General features: G+C 35.5%; 2 long non-coding RNA genes across 2 annotated transcripts in view; both read right to left on the bottom strand.

Moving 5' to 3' along the window:
- The window catches only part of LOC128079749 (uncharacterized), a 37,208-nt gene extending 26,152 nt beyond the window's left edge, over window positions 1-11,056 (bottom strand). Inside the window, exon 1 of the long non-coding RNA XR_008206306.1 lies at window positions 10,898-11,056. This is a non-coding gene — a long non-coding RNA (uncharacterized LOC128079749). The remainder of the gene's footprint in view (window positions 1-10,897) is intronic.
- Window positions 1-26,409, bottom strand: part of LOC128079753 (uncharacterized) — a 324,094-nt gene that overhangs the window by 157,183 nt on the left and 140,502 nt on the right. The gene's annotated exons all lie outside the window — the stretch shown is intronic.

The following is a 26,409-nucleotide window of genomic DNA, read 5'->3' as shown; positions in this document are numbered from 1 at the left end:
CTAAAGACAGAAGAAAGTGTCAAAAGGTTGTATACGACTATACAAATGGTGGGTTCCTGAAGAGATTTTCTTGCCAGCTAAAAATTACTGCAACTCTTGCATTAATAACATGGAGAATATTTATCCTGCAAAAAAATGGTTAAAAGGTCATGCAGTAATACTGCTGGGAATAATAATTTTAAGCATTTATAAATACATTGTATTCTATCTCAAAAGAAGTCTCTCCAACAGTGAAAATTAACAAATATTCTGATTTAATTCCAAAATGTGTTGGTTCCCTTTGATCACCGTATCTTCACAAAGACCAAGGGAATGAAAAAGGCAAGTGGAGGATGTTCAGAAACAATTATGTAAATTGTTCTCATGAGCCCAGATATTTTTGTATGTAACAAAGTTAACGTTGATCATTCCACAGAACAGACATTCCAAATTTGATTTGTATCCAAAGCAATGGTATCTATCTCAGTTTACTCTGCTGAAAACTAGTCCAGATAGAGTGTCACATGTGAGTCTCAATATTTTAACTTCCTCTCAGTCATATGGTTCCTGGGAGCTAATACTTCAGAAGAATTTCAAGAATAGAGGTACTAGGAGCTGAACAAGCATACAATTAATGCTACAGATAAGTTTCTTAATATTGTGTCACATTGTTATCAGAGTAGACAGAAAATGGCAAGGAGATAACTATATTACTCCTATATCCAACAGTGGGATTTGACCTCAATAATGGCCAAAACAGGGAGAAACATGCACAAAAATAACACAGTAGGTTGCACACATAGACCTTAAATTATTAATGTTTGTCCATAGTTGATTTATGTGTACGTGTGTTCAGGGAAGTCTTGTCTTTCAAAATTTGCTGAGTAGAATTATTGTAGAAGAAAATTACCCCCGTCAAGGAGGAGACTCCAATGGGACCGAAGTTATCCAGAACAGATTGACTCCTACAAACATGAAGAAATGCACATGTTAAACTGTAGATGTTTTAAAAGCTCATGGGATAATTTTATTCCACTATTTGCAGCAAGTGGCAGACAATTCCTTTATTCTGGAAAAGAGGAAAAAATAAGAAGCAATACCTATTTTTGTCTCTTATGAATCACGCATATGTTGAAATTCACAATTGTGACTTGATTATATTTAGGTTATGAACATAAAGACTTTTGCTTGTCTTCATGCACAAGAATGCAGTTAAATTATTCACTATATAATCAATAAAGTCAGAAGTACAGCTTTTTTAATATGTTTATTGTATGGAAAAACTGCTTCCTTGGATTATTTTTATCAACACTCAGTAATTAATTCTCATAGCACTCCTATAAGGATTAGCATCTGTTAAACATTTGCGCACACAGGCAAATGAATCCTATGTGACTTTTTTGCATATTTGTTTTTCCTCAAAAACACTTGAGAGATTTCAAGCTTCTTTAATACTTGGACACCAAAGGTTCTGTCCAGATTTTTGCATTACTTAATCCTGGCACTTTGAGAATCAGTACTTTTTCTCTCGTTCTTTGAAATATAGACCACCATGATAATAAAAATAAAATATATTTGTACCTTTAAGCCTCTTTACTTACATAATATCAATACCCACTATTGTTCTTTTCTGAACTACTACCTCATTATGTCTAGATTACCTTCAATTTCTTCACATAAAGGAGGCTTCAGGCTTACTTTGTTTCTAATTACTTTTTTTCTGACACAGGCACAGCCCTTTTGTTTCTTATCCTTCACAGGAACAGACCTCACAGCCCATCTCATTTGGCCACCACAGCCAATGCTGACTTGGAAGTCTGCAAGAATCTTAGAACATATTTCCCAAGCATTTTAACCACATGAACTTCTTTGGAATTCTTCAGTTTAGACATGGAAGTCTGCACCCATGTCTGGGTTAACTATCTGGATCCATTTTTATTGTCGGTGGGAAAAAAAAGGTATAAAAAAAAGTATTTATAGCCCTTATTCATCTCATCATAAGAAAATACATCCTGTGTGAATAGGTAAAGCAGGCCCTAAAATGTCAAATTGTTTAAAAAAAAAAAAAAAAAAAAAAAGCTTTTTTTCGTTCCAATTTTTTTCTTCTTTCTTAATCTTTGACCAACACATTTCACAAATGCTCATTGACATTGAACAGTTAATTTTTTTATAATTTTTTTTCTGATAATTTTTTTAAACTGTGATGTTGTCAAAATCTTACTGCTTGCAGTTTGGTAACACAAGAATCAGATGAAAGCAGAAACAAAACTGCATTTGGAATCTCATATAGCTTTTTTTTTTTTTTTATACCACCCCCTTAAACATCTAAGATCTTCATGTTGGGAAAAATAAACATCTGCAGAAAGAAGCACAACACAGGGTTTTTAAAGGACACCTTAACTTTGTTCTTTTGTTGTATACTAAAATAATTTCAAGTAAGTGAAACTTATTGTTATTCTACTTCTTGCCTCAAAAATGTAGCTATTACCAATCGTTAAGCTGGACATGACTGGGGATATCTGATGTTTTTCTGACCAACAGACACTTTAATTTATTTTAAAGATATCAAGATGCTTTTAGATTTTCACTGGGGCAGTATGAAGAGATGAAAAACAGCTCTGCTCCCCAAAGCTGCCAACAGGTTCTTGGAGTATCTTCAGCTAAGTTTCAACAGTTACAATTTTTCTGCAGTTTCAAAATTCCTAGCATTTCCAAATTCCCATTTTTATCTTTCCTACCACCTGAGAGTGCCATCTGCTGTTAATCTCAAACACATCCAACATTCCATACAGTATTTCATTGGGATGTTGTCAAATTCCATTTTGGTTGGGATTTATTTTTCATTTTGTTTTATTTTAGGCTTATTTATTTAGTAATTAAACTGTGAATAGTACAAAGCACATGTGAGTTTCTCTTCTGCTGTAATCTGTCAGTGTACTTTATAATGAAGAGGATAGCTCTTTGAGCTGCTGATCACAGTCCTTATTAGCACCCATCAACGGACAGCTCATAGGGATTAAGACTCATTTCAAATGTTCATTCTTGACTTACGATAAGGATCATGTCACCTCGAGCAACTACTAAATATTTTCTGCAGAATATATTGGCTTCACTAGCAGAGCATTTTGGAATGGATTTTCCTAAGAAATGCTGACCTTTCAACAACTAGTATATATATATATATGTGTGTGTATATATATATATATATATATATATATATATATATATTTCCTTCAAATTGTCAGAAATGTGTTCATTTTAAAAGAAATACTGTGAGAAAGTCCTTTCAAGCTCTATGTGGAAATCCAGATGGACTATGATCTTATTACAGCACGCTTCAAATCAGAGTGAAATGCTGATGACTGCTTATGTCACTAGGGTATATTAATGTGGATTCTTTCTCAACCTATCTTTTCAGTGATAGCTCACTTTAATTCTTTGAAGAAATGTGAGATACACCTAACCCACCCACAGCTTCTGAAAACTAGCTGCCTAACCATGGTAATCATCTACACTCAATGCAAAGAAAAAACTCGACAGGGTAAGTACCTATCTTTCAGCATGAAATAAGCCCACCTTTAATAATGTATGTCCTTTGGCGTTAGAGGAAATTTGGACAACCTACCTGATAAAACAGGTAACTTTCAGGCAGGTAGACTTTGTAATTCAGTAATTAAATGAAATGGGGCTTGCCACTAGCAGCTTACTCTTCAGGTTGATGCTGATGACAATACTGCTTAGCATTTTCGTTTATGACCTGGATGATGGGACAGAGCACATTCTCAACAAGTCTGGAAATTATAGAAAACTGGGGGGAGATGACAGATCAGATGATTGTATTGAGGACCTTTAAAGAAATTTGAATTGCTTGAAGTGCAACAAGTATAAATGCACTGTTCTCATGCAAATCTACCATTTGCAGCTTGCTGCTGTGTAGAGAAATGTGCTTTTCTACTGGTCAGAGAACCCTGAGGATGGACCTGGGACTTCATTCAACCACCCAGACATGGACATCTACTGCAGTTTGGGATAAGCAAGTGTACTGCAGACAGCCATACAGGGCAGGAAAATGGAGACTGGCGTGACAGGAAGAGGTCAAAAGATATTATATGTTAATACAAAGGCAACTCAAGTTCCTGTTAATTCCACTTGAAAAACACCTTGTACAATCTGTAATCTTGACCTAATTTACATCTGCAGCAATTAATCTTGACATGGCTGAGGTCTTGTAAAATGTTCCAAACAATATCACAGTTGACAGAGTTCTGCATTTCTTGTGTAGTGGATGTGTGCAGAGCTTAAGGTATGTGAGTTTGAGATATTACTTAAATCAGGATGAGTGAGTGAAAACTTTCACCTTGACCTGATTCCTATATCAGTGACTTCTCTGACAAAACATTTTTTCAGTTCAATAGAAAGAGACTTCAACCAAGATATAAACTAGCCATTCTTAAAATCTTGCTTTAAAAACACACAAAATCAATGAGAACACCAAGATTACGTGCTTGGAGAAGGAAGAATTATCTACTAGCTAGATTATCTAGTAGCTAGACATAAACCTGGAAATTAGAGTGCGCTGATATAGCTTCCTTTTCTGTCACAATTGTTATGTATTATCCTACATGTCATTTTGCCTTTCTGTGCCTCTTACTCTCAGTTGTCAAATAATTCTCTTTTTATTTTTTATTTTTTTATTATTTTTTTACCTCTGTAGGATATCATAAAACATATGAAGTGTCCAGATTTTACAGTGTTAGTTGCCATAAATGTGTCTTAGGCTGTCAATTTTGCCCAGGTGCAGGGTACATTTTGTTAGAGAATCCAACAGTTATTTTATTGCTGTACTACATAACCAAGCAGAGCCAGCTCATAGTTTTATAGAACATAGTTTTGGTTTGTGGAGTTTTATCTTATTTTGTGTGTTTGTTTTACCACAACTATAGTTGGGCTATGCAGAATGAAGTAACTTCTGACAAAACTGGGAGAGAATGAGTGGAAGAGCCTGAAAGGGAGGTGAGGTACTGAATCAGAGCATGCAGTCTGCTACTAACAATGTGCTGGAAAGAGTTTGGATAATGTATTCTTATTCCAATAGAAATCATTGCCCTAGAAGCCCCAGTTCCTCCTTTACAATGACAGCAACCAACAACAGTTAGACCAATTCTCTGTTGCCGAGAAAATCCTATTTTAATATTCCTAAAACCACCTTTGTAATAAAGGTGACATTATGCTCAGGCATTTGAGATTTAATTTCATAAACAAAGGCTTCTCACAAGGGTCATGTGTATCATTACCCTCAAATTAGCACATATGACATAAGACCAGAAAGATATCCTTTCTTCTTGGAGATCTGGCTGAAGATCAGTTATCATTAGCTGTCTTGAATGGCTCTAGGGTATCAGTGGTTAGACTGATAAATCAGACTCTTATTTTTAAGGTTTTAGAATTTTTCTGAAATAAAATCAAAATAAATACTAGCTTTTATATCTTCACTAACGTTATATGTACTAAATTAGCAGCACAGAATCACAGAATCACCTAGACTGGAAAAGACCTTCAGGATTACAGAGATGAATCAATTTGAACTGCTGTGTCTCATCATTAAGCCCTTAGTGTCATGTCCAAATGTGTCTTAACTACCTCCAGGAATGGGTATTTCACTATTTCCCCAGGAAGTAAGAATTTTCCAGTGCTTGACCATGTGTTCTGTGAAGAATTTCTTCCTAATGCTAATCTGATCTTCAAATTGTGCAACTTGCTGCATCATATCTTTTGTGACCTGAGAAAAGGGACCAACACCTTCTTCACTGCAACTTCCTTTCCAGTAGATGCAGAATGATGAAGTCTCTCTTTAACCTCCCCTTCTACAGATTAAACAACCGTAATTCCCTCAATTGTTCCTCATAACTCTAGTTCCCTCGTGAACTTCATTACTCTTCTCTGCATACCCTCAATCAATATCCTAGCAGTAACGGGCCCAAAACTGAGCACAGTCAAGAAGTTTGGATCTCACCTTTGACCCCAGGCTATTCCTCTGTACAGTAGTAAATACTGCACAGAACTGAAAGAAAATTTGTGTTTTTAGGGATGGGATTTAAAGGATATTAGTAATCCTGGTTATCCAATTAGCTAACCAAATCCAGGAGCCTAAATGAACATATATAAACTTGTCCTTTATTTCTTCAGTACTGTGGAGTGCACAGGAAAAAAAAAAAAAAAAAAAGAAAAAGAGAAGAAACAAAAAATAAATCTGTCTACAAACCAGCACTAGCCAAAACAAAGAAATAAAATATTCTACATTCAAATAACCTTTGGTTGAGTATTCTAGCCTTTTTTGCTCACAACAATGAATGAGTAGTTTTTCCCTAATCGGTAGTCAGGAGTAGAAGTACGGATTATTTTTGTTTTCTGATCACCTTAGACATTGTTAGAATAATGCTTCAATTGATAGTCTGGCACTTCACTCCCACTTTTCTGCTCATACTACAATTTCAGAGTCAGTTAAGTCATCTGATGATGTTGTTTAATTCTCTTATAAATAACAGGTTTTCAGAATGGGGAACTGCTGCTCAAAAATTATAGCCCAACAGAACAATTTGAGAATTACTTTGGATGACACATACATATCTTTTATTTCAAAGTTATTATTGTGCTGTTTTCATATGATCTTTGATTAAACAGAGAAGTTCGCTTCAGAAAAACTGTAGTAACAATGACAGTTCTGTACAGCGCGATTTAGTATTGGTAGGATGCAAGCCTATGCCATTGTGTTCCAGATCCTGTTTTTCTCAGGTAAAAAAAATGTTAACATGCACAAAATAAATGAATTTAATTTTCAAGCAGAAGAAAATTGTATGGCAAAATTATAATCCTGCAAATATCACAGTTAACTCTATGCTAAGAGGTCAGTATAAATTTCTGGAAACTTTTAAGTTGTCTGGAACGTGTAATGTCTACCTAATAGATGGCATGTTTTTCTCTCCCTGCATCCTGAAAGCACATTATCCCACTGAGAACTTTGGAAGGGTTTCTAGTATCTTATGTGAAATATGAGTTGCATTTTTTTTTCTATACTAGAAAAATTACTGTCCTAATGGTAAATCTTCAGTGCATGCTTAATGAATAGCATCAGTTTTCCACTAGAAGATCTATAGAAATTTTAAGAACATGATGGGGTAAGCAATTATGTCACCTTCAAGCCATTGTGCGTTTTCTCTGGAAAGTCATCAGCAAATCTCCGCATCTTGGTCTCTACCTGTCCATCACTGTATTTAGAAGCCTGAGATATAAAGCAGGCAAATACTGAGCACTATTTGTCTCTTTTGGCGTATCTATGCTGTCTTTTGTGAGACTAATGATTTGGGAGGGGGAGGAGAACTTCAGTTGCAAATGTCATAATGACACCATAGAGCACCTGAGGCATTCATGTATGGCCAGAAAATATGATATCAGACCCATGGGACAGTAGCGACCTTCTCCAGCAGCATCTGGAGACCACATAGATTCTCTGAAACATCTCAAATAGCGCTAGTGAACTGCACTGAGGATAACTGATTGACTCCACAGAATGATTCCTTTGTTCTGTTTTATATCTCTACATTGATATGAAATGAATCTCACTTCAGAACATTATTGAATATTAAAGAATGGTAGAATAATTAGCTTCTTACTGATTTTCACTTTTTAAGTGTCAAAAGTGGGTTACAGTCTGCAGACGAGGTTATCTATGGGTTGTTATATAAATTAGATTTTTCACAAGCAATGAAAATGTCTGTAGTCTCCTTATAATCAATGAAAACCTGGGAGCAGATTCATTTCTCTGAAAGATGTTTAATGCTGTTTCAAATGACAAAAGATTTCCCATGTCTGTACATAATTGACAAGTAAGTCACAAGACTTACAAGTTATCCAGTTTCTGAGCCAGCAGATAGAAGCTGAATAGGAGGTTATAGAGTGCCTACTACGACCCTATACACCTACACAAGGACAACTAAGTAATGAATTATTGGTTCAGTACAGCTACTTGATCATAGGCATTTAGAGTCCGCTTCAGTTTGCCTATTTGGCTTCCATATGAGTCTGCAGAAGGGCACTTGTCTAATGCTTGTTCTGTGCTGTATCTGCAGCATCATAGGACAATCTGACATGTCTTGTTAATACTTACACAGTATTAGACTTTTATGGGTGCACTTTTGAACCAAACCCAAGAATTCTGTTTAATATAACCAAGAGCAGCTGAAGGTCGGGGGCCCATTTCCCTTGCTGTAAGTGATGGCAACTCATGAATAAGCAGGTTTCTATCTTGTCATGTTCTGCTATGATAGCAGAACTGCCATAGAGATGCTCTTCTGGACTTGCTGTAAATGACAGCAGTACAAGCCTGAGTTTTTCCCCCCCAAAAAAATCATTTCAGATCCAGGACTATGCAGAAAGCAAGTTTGGACTTCTTTGACATGGTGGAGCCTTGCAACTGGGGAGGAATAACTGCACCCATCAGTACTGGTTAGGGGACGACCTACTGGAAATGAGCTCTGCAGAGAAGGACTGGATGCCCTGGCAGACAACAGATTGGCAATGAGATAGCAGTGTGTCCTTGTGGCCAAAAAGGCCAATGGTAACCTGGGGTGTGTTAAAAAGAGAGTGGGCGGCATATTGAAGGAGGTGATCCTCCCCTCTCTATTGTTCCCTGATGAGGCCATATTTAGACTACTATAGTCAGTTCTGGGCTCCCCAGTTCTAAAAAGACTGGGATCTTAGAGAAGGAGCCCAGCAGAGGAATATAGAGATGAGGCCTGGAGCATCTTCTAAATGAAGACAGGCTGAGTAACTTGGGTTTGTTCAGTCTGGGGGAAAGACAGATGAGGGATCTGATAAATGTTCATAAATATCTAAAGGAAGGTGGGAGGCATATGAACGAGGCCAGGCTTGTCTTGGTGGTACATAGCAGTAGGACAAAGAGTAATGGCCTAGAACTTGAACATAGGAAGTTCTGTACTAGCATGAGGAAGATCTTCCTTATGCACAAGAAAGATGTGGAACTCTTGGAGTAGGTCCAGAGGAGGGCCACTAAGATGATCAGAGGGCTGGTGCACCTCTCATATGAGGAAAGGTTGAGAGAATTGGGATTGTTTAGCTTGAAGAAGAGAAGGCTCCGGGGAGACCTCACTGTGGCCTTCCAGTACTTGCATGGAGCATATAAACAGGAGGAGGAACAGCTGTTTATGAGGGTTGATATGATAGCACAAGGGGAAATAGTCTTAAACGGAGACAGGGTAGGTTTAGGTTAGATATTAGGAGGAAATTTTTCGCACAGGGGATGGTGAAGCACTGGTACAGGTTGGCCAAGGAGGTTGTGGACACCTCATCCTTGGAGGCATTCAAGGCCAGGCTGGATGTGGCTCCAAGAAGCCTGGTCTGGTGGTTGGCGACCCTGCACATAGCAGGGGGGTTGAAACGAGATGATCATGCTCCTTTTCAACCTAGGCCATCCTATGATTATATGGTTCTATGGTAAGGGTGATGGAGCACTGGAACAGATTGCCCAGAGAGGCTGTGGAGTCTCCTTCTGTGAAGATATTGAAGACTAGTATGTACATTTACCAGTGCAACTTATTGTAGGGATCCTGTTTTACAGAGGGGTTGGACTAAATGATCTTCCAACCCTGTGATTCTGTGATTCTGCATGAGACATTAGCCCTTATTTGGAAGCTAAATCTGATTGACTATCTGGTGATTTCAATTGTTCTTCTTTTTCCATAAGAAAACTCACTAAAACTTTCAACAGAGTACAAAAAAAAAGTAGAAAATAATTTCTTTTTATGCTGATTCACCAGAATCAAGATGTTTGAGAGGAAACACAAAATAGAATAGCTTGTTTTGAAAGGTATCTCAAAGCAGGCCCAACAGCCTGCAAAAGCCTACAATCAACATGCAAAAGTGGTATGTGAAAAGGGTGATAGGCAGTAGTATAATCAACTTTCATACTCCTTTTTTGAGTCCTTCAGGTCAGCAAGTCCTGTTAGTTAATCTCTAGCTAATCTCCTTCCTGATTTATTTCAGATCAATCCCTTTATTTTTTTTCTCACTAAAAACAACCTCTTCAACTACTGAATCAAATCCTTTTGCAGTCCTACTGTTCTCGGTAGGAGGTAGCCATTCATTACAATGACATTTAGATAAAAGAGTACATATTTCAGTTTACAGTAGAGTCTTTTTAGATGGTTTTAAAATACATTTACAACAGAGTAAAGTAGAGTTAAATAGTAAAGGATTTCCTCTGCACTTTTCAATATTCAAAGAAAGACGAACACGTTTGGAAGCAGCAGATGCTTCATTGTCTGCATGAGAATTCACTGAAGAGGAACTGAGAGAATTAGGAACATTATCTGTTAATGATTAGTCTTATGTATTCTTTATATTTTAGTACAAAGTCTTTTTGTTTGTTCAGGGAAACACAATACACAAGTAAACTTCAAAATATTTATAAACAAGAAGGCAAAAGTTTAGGAACAGACTGTCAGCTTATGTAAATCCAACTCCTTGTCTCTGATCCTTCTTACAAATTCCAGATAAAACTTTCTGTTAAGTTCTGTTAAGGTCTCTAGCTCTGACATCTCCACGTGATTATTTATATCCATCATCTATACTGAAATTAGTCTTCAATAGACAAAATGTTTTTTTCTGCATTTTCTTTTTCTTCCTGAGGGATTTTTATGTTCTGATTTTTTTTATTTTTTTTTTTTGTGAAGCGTAACTACCTATTAGAAATATTATCAGTTTATAGATATTTTAACTGGAAATTAGAAATTTTTATTCTCAGCTGCAAAACTTCAAAGTGTTTCATTTTATGATGAAAAAAGGGAAAAGGACTTATTCTGAGAAAGAAACCAAAAAAAACAAAACACAGCCATATTCTTACCTTTGTTAATAGCAGCTGTTCTCATCTGAATAGAATTTCTCAGAATTTCTCAGTAAAGTGAAAACGATTTTTATTCTTTAGAAATTTCAAGAGACAAACGGTTCTTCACATTTCACCAATGCAAAGCAGAACAAACATGTCTACTTGGAAATGCAACACTGTCTGCAGCAACTAGGTGCAAAACTATTTTGAAACTGCTCATTTCTTTTTCTGGCTTAGCAAAGCCTCTGATCATTCTGTAACTATAGCAACATAACTACAAGCTGCTCACTTTTAGACACTTTTTGTGCGTTGTCTTTTTTTTTTTTTTTTGTCCAGAATATAAAAAGATAATGAGATACAGGCATTTTGCTTTGTTTGCCTTGTTAAGATATATTTAAATAATAAGTAATAAACAGAACAAATTAAAATTTCTATCTCTAAATGCTTCTAATGTTAATTATGTTTACATATAGACTTAGGGGAGGTGATACATTTTCCTGAATGTAGGCACATAGAGACATCTAAGATGTCCTAAAGGCTCCCACCTTCCAACCAGTCCAGATGCAACAGCAGAGGAGTACATGTCTGGGAGTCTGTACAAGTCATAGAACTAGACACTCATGTTTAGGTGACTGAATTGCATCAAAAACTAAGTCAGTATTTTTCAAACTATCCAAGACTCCTGCCATATGCTAACAAAACAAATGAATATTTGCTTAATGTTAAGCATTCAGTCCAGGTAATGGACTGAATACATCTTCCTGCAACATACTGAGCATGATAACATCGTATCTCATAAAATCCAATAGGTTGCCTTACTCAAAAAATTTTCTTCTAATGGAGTCTTCTTAAAATATTACAAAGAATAATTTTGGAGAAGAATGCAAAGATTTGCCTGCCTGCTAGAGGCAGCTTCCCATATTTCCATTAAACACCTTTGATGCTGTTTAGTGCTTTTTTCCATGCCAGAGTGCTGCAGATGTCCTTCAGGTCCTGTGTTATCTTTGCCAGTCTGTGAACAATTATCAGTTCTGCAGGAACTACTCAGGTCACAAATATTCGTGTTCCTTTAAACTATGTCATGAAGATCTAATCAGGAGTGAGGAGAATATTTCTATATAAACAGGAAACAACACCTATAAATAAGCATATGTCTCTCAAGCTTATTTGATTCAGTATTTAAAACTAAAACCTAAAACTATTTGAGGCGTCTTATAGTACCTGATACATCAACATAGGAATGACAAATAAAACTAGATCTGCGAAAGTCTGGTTCTCTACAGCAGCAGCTGAAAGAAAAGTGGAATACACTGGTACATTTAAAAAGGTATAAGGAATTCAGAAGTTGAGTTAAACTGCGAAGATATGTGCGGGCAGCTACAATCTTAAGAGAGTTTATTCATTGTTTTAAACATGGCAAAGATATGTAAATAAATGGGCAAAAGCACAGAACCTATGAAAAATATCTACTCTTAATACTACAGTTAGAAAAAAAAAAAAAGTAAAACACTAATAGTAAGCATCTTGTTTTGCTGGCAACAATAAAGGTATATTAAAGAAGTGATAAGTAACATGCTCTGATGTTGAAAGTCTTAAATCCACAGACAGGCTCAATAAAAGCCATGTGTCCTCTCAGTAAGACAGATGTAATCTCTGATCATTATCTGAGCACTTAAGATCCAAAGAGTGAAACAGCACATATACAGCATGGCCATTCACCATTCATTTCTTGACTTTCTTTGTAGTCACTAGAAAGAGGCAGAAAAGCTTAGGGAGCAACTCACCACTGGTCTAGATTTGTTGGAATACATTGAATCACAGATGAGCAAGGTTTATATGTCTGCATAACTGAGGCCAGAGTGATTTGACTACAGCACATTCATACTCTGAATGAGATGGATCTCTGAGAATGAAAGAAAACATTTTGCAGCATGTTTTCATACTGACTGCCAAAAGACTAAAAGAATAATAATTATCTGCAATTAAATGAATTGTAAAATGGTACATTAGGACTCTTTCTCCTTCTTTGTAAAAGAAATGTTCAAATTCAACACAGCATATTTTTTGTTTTTTTTGCAATCGTTCTGATAAAGAGTAAAGCCCTTCCCCAACTTTTCAGTTTTTTAATCTGGTGTAATGCAAGAAAATATGAAAAACTGCCCTTCATTTTTTTTTTTTTACTTCCAAAATTTTTCTGATACAACAGATACAAAGAAACAAAACCTTTTTTTCATCTTCTACTTCGTAAATTATAATAAATTACATCACATTATCTGCACATTATCCTCATTATCCTTATTTTCTGTTGGAGAGCATGAAAATAGCTTTATTAATTGTTTATACAAAGGAAATTAAGGAAATAAATATTTGCAAGAGTAGGTTATAGCCATGTAAGTTTCCCTCTCAGTGAAAGTTTCACTAAGTCTTTTTGCTGATCTTTCCAGTATTAGTTAAAGAAATTACTAGTATCCAAATCAAGAGAGGGAGAGATTTGCTTTATCTTCCAGATCACCTGAAGTCAAAGAAAGAACTAGATGATTTAAACGACTTTCCAATGTATGTAAAGCAGTAAACAGTGAGTTATTGTAGGAAATGAGCGTGATCAGTGGCTGACCATGGTAGTGCTGGAACAGGCTGCCCAGAGAGGTTGTAGAGTCTTCTTCTACGGAGATGTTCAAGACCTGTCTGGATGCTTGGCCGTGTGACCTATTGTAGGGTAACTACTTCAGTGGGGGAGTTGGACTTGATCTCTTGACATCCCTTGCAACCCCTGCAATTCTGTGATCCCTTTAAATGCCTAAATAATTATATACCAGTCACACAATAGTATATTGTGTACATGATCACATAACTGAATGGCTATCCAAAGATAATTATCAGAAGTTTGAAGTCACCTTTTCTAATAATGCCACTCATTGTCAGATAAATAGCTATAAGCACTTGCAGTCTGATTCTTCACTTTTTAAAGTTTTTTATTTCAGTAATCACTAAAAGGATTAACCTCAACTTTCCCCTCTCGATCGAGGGATAGAAGCATCATTCTTATGATCAGAGGCTGAGAGAGCTGAGACTGTTCAGCCTGGGAAAGAGGAGTCTCAGGGAATCTTATTAACATCTGTAAATGCCTGAAGGGGAAGTACAATGAAGATGGAGCCAGGCTCTTCTCAGTGGTGCCCTGCTCCAGGACAAGATGCAATGGGCACAAACTGGAACACAGGATGTTACCTCTGAACAATACGAAGAAATTCTCTGGTGCATGGGTGGTGGAGCTCTGGCATAGGTTGCCCAGAGAGGTTGTGAGGTGTCTTCCTTGGAGATCTTCAAAAGCTGCCTGATCTGTTGAGATTATATAGTTCTGGTCTTGTTAGCATAGTTAACAAGAGTAAGTAGGAAAAAAAACATAATTGCCCATTCAGTGATATTGATTTTTTTTATCAGACCCATTTCAGTATACTAGAGCATTTCGTATAAATTGCTAAGGAACACATTTGAAAAAAACTGACTAATGACATGTGAGATTATATATATGGTTAAAAACTACTACACAGTGTGAAATGTGTCCTTGCAATGTTATTAAGTGAACTGGCTCCATTACAAACATAGTATAATCATCATGGCTGATGGAGCTTAAAAAAAGAATTAATCACAGTTTGTTTTGGTTCAGCAAAGATAGCTATGTCAAAGGTTTCATATTTAGCTACAAAGATTTAGACCGAAGGAGTGCATAAGGAGAGCCAATATTAATTCAATATTATATTTTTAATGTAATATTTTTATATATTTTAATATATTTTTAATATATATATTTACAGTTTGACAAGTACACTAATTATTTAATAAATTCACCAATGAATGTGCTCTGAAAAACAGGATACAGTACAAAAAATTGAATATAAACATTTTAGGATTCAATGCAGAGATCTTTCAGTTTAAACTGTCTTTTGAACAGCTACTGAACCTTCTTTATACAGTATAAACAACATATGAAATTACAATTTATATTAGTCTATATTCATTCCTCTCCATACACAGATCAGGAGAGTAGGAAAGTCCTAGCCCTTGATTTTAGATGTACAATTCAAGTCAGATTTGGGGCTTAAGCAACATCTATCTTTCATATCTAAGTTCTGGCTCAGTCTCTTCTAATACTCCCATTTATTTAATTTTAATTTTAATTTTATTTATTTATTTATTCTAAGAATGTTAGCAATTAAACCTGCACAAAGGTTTAAACTGATTTTGCATTTCATAAAATTAGGATTTGATTTAGTGTTAGGATTTCACCGTAGGAGGAAAAAATGACTGTCAGGGGACTTACAGTGAACATTATCCCCTCGATAGTTATTCAGATTTATACTTCATCTTACATACAGTGTTATTGCCACTTAGGCTCTATTATCCTATATAAGCCATTACTGACTTTTAAGGTGCCACATGTTTAATTGCATATGTCTAATGGCATATAAAGAAGGAACTGCAGGGAATGTTCAGATAATCTTCCTTCCATTAACATCATTATAGAGGAAAAGTGAGTCCTTTTCTTAAGAGTGAACCCAGTGCTGATGTAGGATCACCTGTCAGAACCTAGCCTCAACCACCTGGATAGATTTTATTATAGTGAAGATGAATGCGAAGGGTTTCCTAGAGTATTTGCATATTTTAATATGTGCTTGTCTTTGTCTCCAGTTGTTATCTTGGCTCCTCTGGCAGAACGGGTTCATTGTATGCAAGGATAAAACATTTGTAATCTTTGTCTTAGATATGATCATACACTTCACTTTGATGTCATTACAAATGGTTTCTTAGCATGAAAGAGTAGAATTGGGTTCACTTGATGGACGACATCATTCACTTCTTTTTCTTTCTTTTTTTTTTTTTTTTTTAATTAAGAGAAAAAAAGATAAGACAAAACTGTACATTCAGTCCTTTCAGTCAAGCTTTTTCTGACCCCAGGTTTGAAATAACTACATTGCCTCCATATTTGGAGTAAACTTACAGTACATGGAGTTGTTTTTTTCTAAGCACATCAAAGATTTCCTGGTGGAGTCTAACACTCCAGAAGGATATTTAAATAGATTCTCTGGATTGTTTTTAAAAATAAACTTATTTAGATTTGTGTAAATAAGATGGTATCAATTGACAAGCTTCTAGTCTGTTTCTAACTGCTGGTATCATTGCAATATACTATCAACACATAATCTTGTTTACTGCTGGTACGGTTGACTTTGAGTTCATAGTGTCTACTGACTAAAGTGAGAGGGACTTCATATGAAAAATAACATTGTCATTAAACTTAATGTTCTTATTTTTTATGGTTAACGCTGTTGTACTGACATTCACATGAAAGAAAGCAGCAAAACAACAAATGTCAGCTGAGAGGAAATGTAATTGTTTAACAGTGAGAGCACAGAGCTCTGCAATTTTTGATAGATTTTCAAGGACTGCTCCAGACAGAATGCATTAAAATACCCAATATCAGAGATTTTGATAAAAAAGAATCGCAAGATCAAGATCAGGAGCAAAAGGTTGTAAATAGGTATAAGTAAGAAATAGTTTCCGGACTCTCAACTGATGAAGAAAAAAAATGTTTGCAAATAGAAAAGAAACAAAGATTTTAATGGTGGAAATCAGCACACAAAACAGAAGCATAAGAAAGAAAGAGACCTAGCATAGCTTGTCTCAAAGAGGCCTACAAAAACAACCAGAGAGCTGGAGCGACTCCTTATGAAGACAGGCTGAGAGATGGGGTTGTTTAGCCTGCAGAAGCAAAGGACCATGTCAGAGGGATTGGAACTAGATGATCTTTATGGTCACTTTCAACCCAAACAATTCTATGATTCTATGATTCTAAACATGACTGCTTCTTCTAATGAAATTTTCAACCAAGTGATTTTTATCTACCTATCAACCTCAGGCATGTACAGGGAGAATGTGTTGCTTTATTCCATTACTGCTCTGATAACTGCCAGCATAAATCACTTTACATACTTACCTGTCCATTCATTGAACATAATTCTGTAGAATGCAAACTTTAACAAGTCTATATTTACAAATGAACTGCATGCCATCATTTTGCAATTCAGAATATGGAAAGCCATTTCAGAGCAGCTATATCTTCCATGACCCCAGAAATCTTCAGAGTTAAATGAGATCCCTTGAATCTCTAAGAGAGAAAAAAAAAATGGCATTTTTGACCATCTGTTGTATATTTTCAGAAGCTGTAATATACTTAAAGCTTTGTGTAGCACCTCAACCTGGACAGAGCAAGAAGGATTAAGGAAATCTGAATACTTCATGTACTATCTTTTTATATCTTTCTTAGTAATGTATGACAAGAAGGAAAAGTTAGATACAACAAGAAAGTATTAGAGTCTGCAAAATATTTTATGTGAACGTTTTTGGACAGAAAATCTCATTTTCATAAAATACATTCTTTCAATGTCTGCTCTCCTTAAATTTTCACTTTTAATCAGATAACAAAAACTTCAAGATTTTAATCAAAAAGGCAATTTTCCACTGGAAAGAATTCTCCTGTTTGACTATACCTGGGAATTACCAATTTCAAAAGGTAATTTTCTAAGCTGAGTCACAATGAATGTGATTATTTACAATCAACACTAGCCCTCACTGAGGAATAAAAGGAGTCTTTATTAAAAGCAGAAATAAATAGTAGATGTAAGCTATAAAGTGAATAAGTCTGACATACTATAGTAGCTTGTAACTGCACGCAGTGCTCTGAACATGACATTCCCATTTTTCATATTGCAGGTATCGACCTAATTTTCCCCCCTCTTTAGTGCTTGAAATGCATTTTCCTTCTGTGACATCACTATTCAATCAAAAGTGGTTAGTGAATGAAGAAGCTGAACCAGAGTGACTAATTTAAATAATAATCAAAAAATCAAACACTTAAAGTCAATTATAATGAAAGGGTTTTTTAGCTTCTGCTATAATTCTAAAATTTTAGTGTACATTAACACTTTAATTGACCATCTTGCAGGGAAAGAATACATTCCATAAAGCTTTATGTGTTGTATAACTACAACATGCACTCAAAAAAGGGATATCATGGAATGGATAATCTTTGTTTGCTTTCAGTCTTAATTGGTTCAATAACACTAGCTTTTCTGCTTGGCTGAAGGCAGAACTGAAACTTTGTAAAGGAGGCAGTTTTTCATTTCTTCTATGTTTTAACTTAAAAAAAAAAAAAAAAAAAAAAAGACACGATACAAACCCTTCCCAATTTCTTTATAATCTACTTCATGTCAATTGCCTCAGGTTGCTAGCTTCATTCTAATTCAAATTTTTAAACACAGGCTGTTGGTTCTTGTTCTTCTTAGCTACCTTTTGCTTAACCCCTAATTTGAATCTGCCGGTCCTTTCTGTATGTCATTTGGAAATGCACTGGTAAGTAAGAAAGAAGTTCATTCTACAGAAGAACAAATGTCTTTTTATTTCCCTTCATTGTCTTGTCCTGTGCATCTTGATGAATATTTTACTTTGTTGCCATATAATATCAGGCAATAAATCCATCTCCCTCCAGCCACACAGACATTTATAAATTGGTGTGTCACAGTGCCCTCCCCTTCAGGTCAGGATCACTTGAGTTTCATTTATTTATTTATTTATTTGTTTGTTTGTTTATTGGTCATTATTATTATTATTATCATCATCATCATCATCATTACTATTATTATTATTATTTTAATGTTGCATCTTTCAATACTTGTATTTAAAATGTAAAAAGAAATACGAAAATAAATGCCACCTGCCCATAGTAGCTACAGTATCTCAGAATCTTAGTTTCAAATACAAATGCTTATTTCATAAACTGAGCTGATGATGATAGTAACTATTCTCATGCTGGAGAACACAACAATGAAGATATTACATTCCAGGTAACTAACAATCAAGTTTTTCACTAGGAAGAAAATTCATGCTTGTGTTCAAAACAAGTCGTGAAAAAAATAAAACGGTGTTTCTAATTTCAGAAATGTAGTACAAGGGTTTGAAAAAAAACCAGATAATAGAAGTCATAAAATAAATTCAAATAAAAGTGGTTGTATGATCTGGAAAACACTAACTCTGTGAGAAAAAAAAAAAAAAAAAAAAAAAGTGAACCTACAAAACTCTAGCTGTTTAAAACATGTTTAAACTAATTGAAGGATGGAGAACTTTTATTTCCTGGCTTTTTATTTTCACGACTGTGAAGAGGAAAGGGACCTGGGGGTGTTGGTTGATGTTCAGCTGAACAGAATCCTGGCCTGCATTAGAAATAGTGTGGCCAGCAGGAGCAGGGAGGTGATCATCCCCCTGTACTCAGCACTGGTGAGGCTGCACCTTCAGTTCTGTGTTCAGTTTGGGGCCCCTCACTACAAGAAAGATGTTGAGGCCCTAGAATGTGTCCAGAGAAGGGCAACAAAACTGGTGAGGGGTCTGGAGCACAGGTCTTATGAGGAGCAGCTGAGGGAGCTGGGATCGTTTAGTCAGGAGAAAAGGAGGATCAGGGGAGACCTTATTGCATTCTACAACTTCCTGAAGGGAGGCTGTGATGAGGAGGGGTTTGGCCACTTCTCTCAGGCAGCAAGGAAATGGCCGCAAGTTGTACCAGAAGAGGTTCAGATTAGACATAAGGAAGAACTTTTTCTCTCAGAGAGTGGTCAGGCACTGGAATGGCTGCCCAGGGAGGTGGTGGAGTTGCCGTCCCTGGCAGTGTTCAAGAGGCATCTGGATGAGGAGCTACGAGATATGATTTACTGGCTTGTGGTAGAAATGATGGAGGACAGTTGGACTAGATGATCTTGCAGGTCATTTTTAACCTTGTGATTTATGATTCTATGATTCTATGATTTCGAATACATAAAGAATAATTCTGCAAAGAGGATGAAGAGAAGCCAATCTTCCATGTTTGTGATGGCTCCAGCGCAGAAATAATAATTTAAGCTATATCAGGGAAAAAATACTAGTTTATACCACTGAAAAAAAAAATCCTATTGGGTGATGAAGTACCAGAATACATTATTTTTGTTCTGAAAAACATCTACTCTTAAAGGGAAACAGGAGCTAACGCAACATGGTATAGGTGGTCCCACTGATGGCTGGATGTACTCAACGTCTTCTAGTCTGTTGTAGGCTCTGATAAGAATACATTTTCCTTTTATAAATACAATTTGCAGAAACTACCTTTGTTCTAAGTGATATATTTTGCAAGTGTTGTGCATTACTGCATTGTTTTTTACTTTTGTTTTTTTGTTTCTAGTAAATCTACATATAATTCAAATCTAATGATTAATTCAGTATTGGAAAGTGATCGAGGTTTCTAATGCCAGTACTTCCTGCATAGTTTCCCACTATGTTATTGTCTTAAAAATATATTTTTTCAGTATTTTACTTTGCCAAATAAACAAATTTGTTGATATTTATTGGTACTTATTCTTTGCCTTTTTTTTTTTTTTTTTTTTTTTTTTTTTTTTTTTTTTTTCTATGAGTGACTACACACTAAAAAAAACAAAAAACCAAAAAGGTAATAATATTTCATTCAGGTATGGCTTCTACGTGTAGTTTTGTTCTAATTCCAGGTCTACATGTAGGATATTCACATATTCAGTATTTTTTTCTTTTATTTATGGTCATAGGATCATAGAACCACAAGATTGGAAACGACCTATAAGATCGTCTAATCCAACCGTCTCCTCATCACCATTGCCACCACTAGCACTAAACCATGTCACGCAGCCCGTCATCCAGATGCCTCTTGAACAGTGCCAGGATCAGCAACTCCACCCCTTCTCTGGGCAGGACGTTCCAGTGCCTGACCACTCTCTGAGAGAAAAAGTTCTTCCTTATGTCCAAAATTATTTATGGTCAAAATCAATTTCTATGCCTTTTTGAGCTTCTTAAATCTCTTGAGCTTCATATTTTTCCAAATACTTTAAAATGTTCTCTACCTCTTTTAAACTGCAGGCATAAAAGTGTTCACATTAAAATGGGAACAATGCTCTAGAATCAACCTAATTTGTTATATGTTGACAGTAAACTCATCTCATCTCTTATATTACTTTCTAGGTGTGGATTTGTACTCACAAAAGGCCACGTTAGTCCTATTAGCACAGTATCACAATGGAAGTTCAGGGCAAATTATTAGGACTTTTCATAGTTACTGCTTTCCAGGACAGAGTGCCTCAATCAATCAGATAAGCCTATTTCTCATAGTGGCCAGGAAGCTGCTATTTGGCTGTTTAAAAATCCACTTCTTTTTGATTGTGTATTCATACTAAGAAAACAAAAGGCTCTGCATGCTTATTTATGATACTCAAAGTGTTGGGATGCGGGAGTGAAGGAAATGAAAAAAAAATTGGTACTAGTGGCATAGAAAAGGAAATGGCAATTTTGTATTCTTTATTTTATTCAGTACTGATGTCAAGCTACCATGCTTATAAGTTTTCCTAAACACCTTTTGACACATTATTGTAACAAAAGTATTTCTGAAGTCTTCTAGACTTTCCTGACTTCTGCCTTTCTCGCAACCTCTTGGTCTGCTGTACTATCTGACCTAGCAATTTTCTTACATGAGATTAGATTTGTTGGTTTATTCCTAATTATCTTTCGCATTGTATGCATATTATTCTGAACACTATCTCCATATTCTCATTAAATGAAAGAGCTATAGAATCATAAAATAATTTGAGTTAGACAGGTCTTCTGGAAATCTTTAATTCAACTTCCTGATTGAACAAAAGCTATCTTTAAATTTAAATTAGTTCCTTGACAAGAGCAGTTTTGAAATGTACAAGGACAGAGATTCCACAGCCTCTCAGGGACACAAATCCAGCTCCTGTCTACCTTCCTTGCAAAATTCTTTGCCACTATTCAAAGATAATTTCCATTCCCTCAACATGTTATTGCTTCTTTTTTTGTTTGTTTGTTTGCTTTGTTGTTGTTGTGTACATATTTGAAGAGATTGGTTCCATCCTCTCCATGTTCCCCCTTCATGCATTCATGTCCCTTTAAGATAAAGAAGACCCAATAATACTGCTATGCATTAAATATTTTTTTCTTTACAGTGAATTTTGCTTTTCCATTTCTATTTACATTGTGACTGCCGAAATTTTCCCCTGTGAAATTAAGTCTATCACAGTAATTTCCAAAGCAAACACCAAGGTCTAGAACCTTGAATCATTTTTATCTGATTTAATGAGATCCTGGATTGTTTTCTTGCTGAGGAAAATATATAAATGCTTGAGCATAAGCATTGAATCATTATTTTCAGCTTAATGATATAAGAATATATTACATATTGCACAGACTACAATTTATTTTAAGAGCATGACTCTATAGCAGCCTAAGTCCAAGCCAGTTAAATCTCCACTGACACAGACCTATCCACCTTCATTCCTACATAGGCCAACATAAACACCAAGGGAGCTTGTTATAGGAAATTATCTGACAATAATCAAATCCTGAAAAAGGCAGATGTTTAACTGGTGATAAGAACATGATAACTGAGGTCATTAGTGGTCTATTTTTCTGACTCTGGGCTCAAGCTCTATCTTCCTAAACATGCTTGGCTCAACCTCACACAATGTTATATTTTATAAAACATTCGATGTTGTGAAGTAATTTCAGCTGTTGCTAATAATGAGAGGAATCTTTAGTGCTCTAAAACCCTTTAATAAGACACACACTGTGCATATTAGTAGCAATGTATTAAACACACTTTACCTGCTCATTAAATTCACTTGTGGCATTTTTCATTTTTATTCTTTTTGGAGGCTTGGAAGGAAGCTATTAGATCTGCCATAATTACTGCATCAAGCAAGATTTTCATAAAATTAAAAGGGAAAGAGTTAATGTTGTATCATTATACGGCATTTACAGACTTGTCATGATGAATGCTTTACTCATGTTGAAGCTGTTGTTATTATCAATGGACTATGGCTAGTTTAAATCTCCAGTGATGAAGCTTTACTTCCATGATTAATGAACAAATTGCTGTTTTCACAAGGGCTTGTAAGACAGCCAGTTGTTTCTCCCTCCTTGTATAGGAGACACTTAAGACTTTCTTTGGGGACCTCATTATTTTCTATATGGCTAGAGAAAAAAAAAAACAAAGCCCTAAAGGACATTTATGTATACATAAAGCAGAATAATATAACCTTTTAAGGGGAACCAGGATGAAATGGAGATGAAATCAGAAGACATACAAGAACAGCACTTCTCTTTACAAAACTGTGCAAGACATAAGTGTTATTTTTAAACTTAAATTTTTATCAAGCTTAACAATTTCAGAATCATTTTCTGCCTTTGATACATTAGTCAGGATTAAATCAAAGCAAACAGCAAGTTGTTCTGACACGGGAAAAGAAGTGGACTTTATTTGCCCTGAACATAACAAAGCACAGTGATTTATTGATTTATTTTGGCTTAGCATCTGAACCCCAAAGAGTTCACATTGCACTTGATTTTGTTCCATCCAGTGCTTAACCAGGTGAATGACAATATTTCAGTTCATCATTGTTAGCTAGTGCTATGCTTCACATACCAATATCCTCTGTCCTGATTGCATGCAAAGAGTATTATTGGAATTTAAAAGGGATGCATAGATATTTATTGGAGAAGTTTGTGAATTTAGCTCTCCTCAGCACATGTAGCGTAGCCACAATGACTTTCTATCACAGATTCCAGTGGTCAAAGAGATTAATTTGATAAAGCAATGCAGGAATTTGGCTGGTTACACATCTCCTTGTGTAGGTTTTCTTGTTAATTTAATCTATTTAATGGCAAATTGGTCATCAGTGTCTACTAAGGGACAGCCATTCTGAAAGATCTGGAAATAGAGCTGTACACCACTTTGTATTTGGTTTGGTCCAGAATAGAATTTCTGGTGATTCAAAAAATGAGGATGATCTTTAAGATCAACCTTCCATAATAAGCCAACCAAAGGTAAGGATGAATTCACATGCCATCGATGAGGCACAAGGTGAGGGGATTGCTGTTGAAGACATGAACTTAGGCCATCGAAAGCTTTTATTTACTAATCTGCGTGTCTGATGGCTGAAATTAATAAAAAGGCAGGACTGTTAGTAAATGATACATACCCAGCAGTAACCTTTTCTGTTTGAGGAAGAAACTGTTTACTATTTTTTATTTTTTGGTCAGTGTTCTCACAAGTTCTTTACTTAACAGGTTCAAAAAGTTTCACATATGTAACTAGATTTACAAATACAGTTCTCTGAAGTTAAGTTTCACTTCAAACTGAATAGGATTTGCAGACTTCTGTTCAGCCACTGTGTACAGTATACTTAAAAGAAATTCTAATAAAGATTAAAAAACAAAACAAAACAAAAATCAAATAACAAAATTAAATATAAAAGTAATACCACTTCTAAGACTACCACTTTTACAGTTAATTCTGGACTTATTTCACAATTTAGGAATTTTTTTTATCAGAATACATATATAAAAACCTCTCAGTTTGATGAATGAAGAATAGATGATATTTCAGTTTTGATGATGCAAATTCTCAATGTGATTTTTGACAGAGTTAGGAATTTTCCTCAACTTACTTCACCCATAGCATGCTCCTCAGTAAAACTATTATATCAGTTATTTTAGAGCAGGGAAGAGAAACACTTTCTGTTGCTTTTGAATTTCCCTCTTGCCAAAATTGGCATATTTTCCTGATATAATTTCATTTCATTTTAATTTCATTCAATCAGGGTCTTTTGAAAAAACATACGTTGCTGAAACATCAGGAACTCTGTACAGATCTAATGTTTATGTGAAAACACTGAAAGACTCGGTCTCTATATTCAGCAGTCATTATAAAGGCAAAATACTTTAAAAAGTGAAAACAAAGCTAAATTAAAAATGAATGAAAAATCCTATACAAAACATGAAGAGTATTGTAGCTATCACTTCCATTCATACACTATGTGTACTACATTCAGGTTTGATAACTAAAGAGTAAGTAAAAGAAGTAAAAGTATCCTGGAAAGGCCGATAAAACTGATGAGTCAGGGCAAATGGAGGGGAATGGCTCTGTGAAAGAGAATGAATAGAACACTGATTATTATGCTTGCATAGAAGGGTATCAAGAGAGTTCTTGGAAATATAAATAACAATTTGCAGAGATAAGACCAACCCAGAACTGCTCTTAGCACTTTCTTCCCTAATCCATTTCAAATTCAGAAATTTGAAATGGCAGGGAATGTAGGCAGAGGGATGACTGTTGTATTTTGGCATCCAAATTTGTACTAGTAGTTTTTTTGAGATTTATACATTTGAATGCTAAATGGAAAATTATGATGATCTGTAAAAGTCAGTCATTCTGGCATACAAGCCACATCTTTCCCTGAGAACTTTATTTGAAAGCTATACATAAACTTTCTTCCTTCTCTTTTTTTTTGGTTGTTGTTGATTGAAAAAAAGAGAAGAAACGTTCTTAACATAGAAAGCTGAGCAATTTTTCTACAATGGACCGTGTTTTTTTCTCATCATAGTGTTATGCTCTCAGAGGATTAAGTTAAAATTTTCTGTTGGCTCAAGTGATATTTCCCGGAGTTCATGTGCATTTTTAAGGATATCTCTGTTACCTCTATACGGTAGATAGCAACAAAACTGTTTCTTTACAAAGCCCAGGAGCAACTGGTATCATACAGATCTGCAACTGCTGTGATTTCTTACAGTAGGAACAAAGGCATGCTCTAAGGATAAAGAAAAAAGAGATTGTCTAGAGAAACAAACTTGTCAAGAAAACAGGAAATCTTCCTTGACTGATCTCTCCTTCTATTTGCAAGAGTCCAGGAAAATCGGATTAGATGTTGCTATGAGTGGTACTGGAGGAGGATCATCAATAGAGGATGATAACTGCTCTTGGGGTGACTGGAAGGAAGGAAACACAAGGAAATACTCCTATTTTCACCTTTTCCACATTCTGCTGGCAGGAGGAGCAGCAAGATCTTAATCAGATTTTTTCCTAGATACCTACAATAACATCTAGACTCATGGAATCATTCAGGTTGGAAAGATCACTGAGATCATCTAGTTCAACCATCAACCCATGCCTGTAACTGCTCTAGACCATGCACCTAAGTGCCACATCTACATATTTCTTGAACATTTCCAGAGATGGTGACTCCACCACATTCCTGACCAGCCTGTTCCACTTGACCACTCTTTCTGAGAAAAAAATTTTTTATAATATCCAACCTAACCTCTCTTTGCACAGCTTGAAGCCATTCCCTCATCCTATTTCTGTTACCTGGGAGAAGAGGCCAAGCTTCACCTTGCTACAACCTGCCTCCATATGTCAGTTCCTCACTTGCGTAATGTAAATGTCATTTTGTGAGGACAAAGCTGATGTCATCTCATCAGGCGAGTGCTCTTTGAGAATGTAATTTTTTTTTTTTTTCTGGGTTTGTGGGATTCTTATTATTAAGGAATAACAATAACTTGAAAGTAGAATTATAGAACATTTTGAGTTGGAACGGAGCCTTAAAGGCCATCTAGTCCTATTCCCCTGCAATGAA

The sequence above is a fragment of the Tympanuchus pallidicinctus genome, unplaced genomic scaffold (genome assembly GCF_026119805.1).
Source record: "Tympanuchus pallidicinctus isolate F22 unplaced genomic scaffold, pur_lepc_1.0 scaffold19, whole genome shotgun sequence".
Lineage (NCBI taxonomy): Eukaryota > Metazoa > Chordata > Aves > Galliformes > Phasianidae > Tympanuchus > Tympanuchus pallidicinctus.
This window is presented reverse-complemented; position numbering and strand designations above follow the sequence as displayed.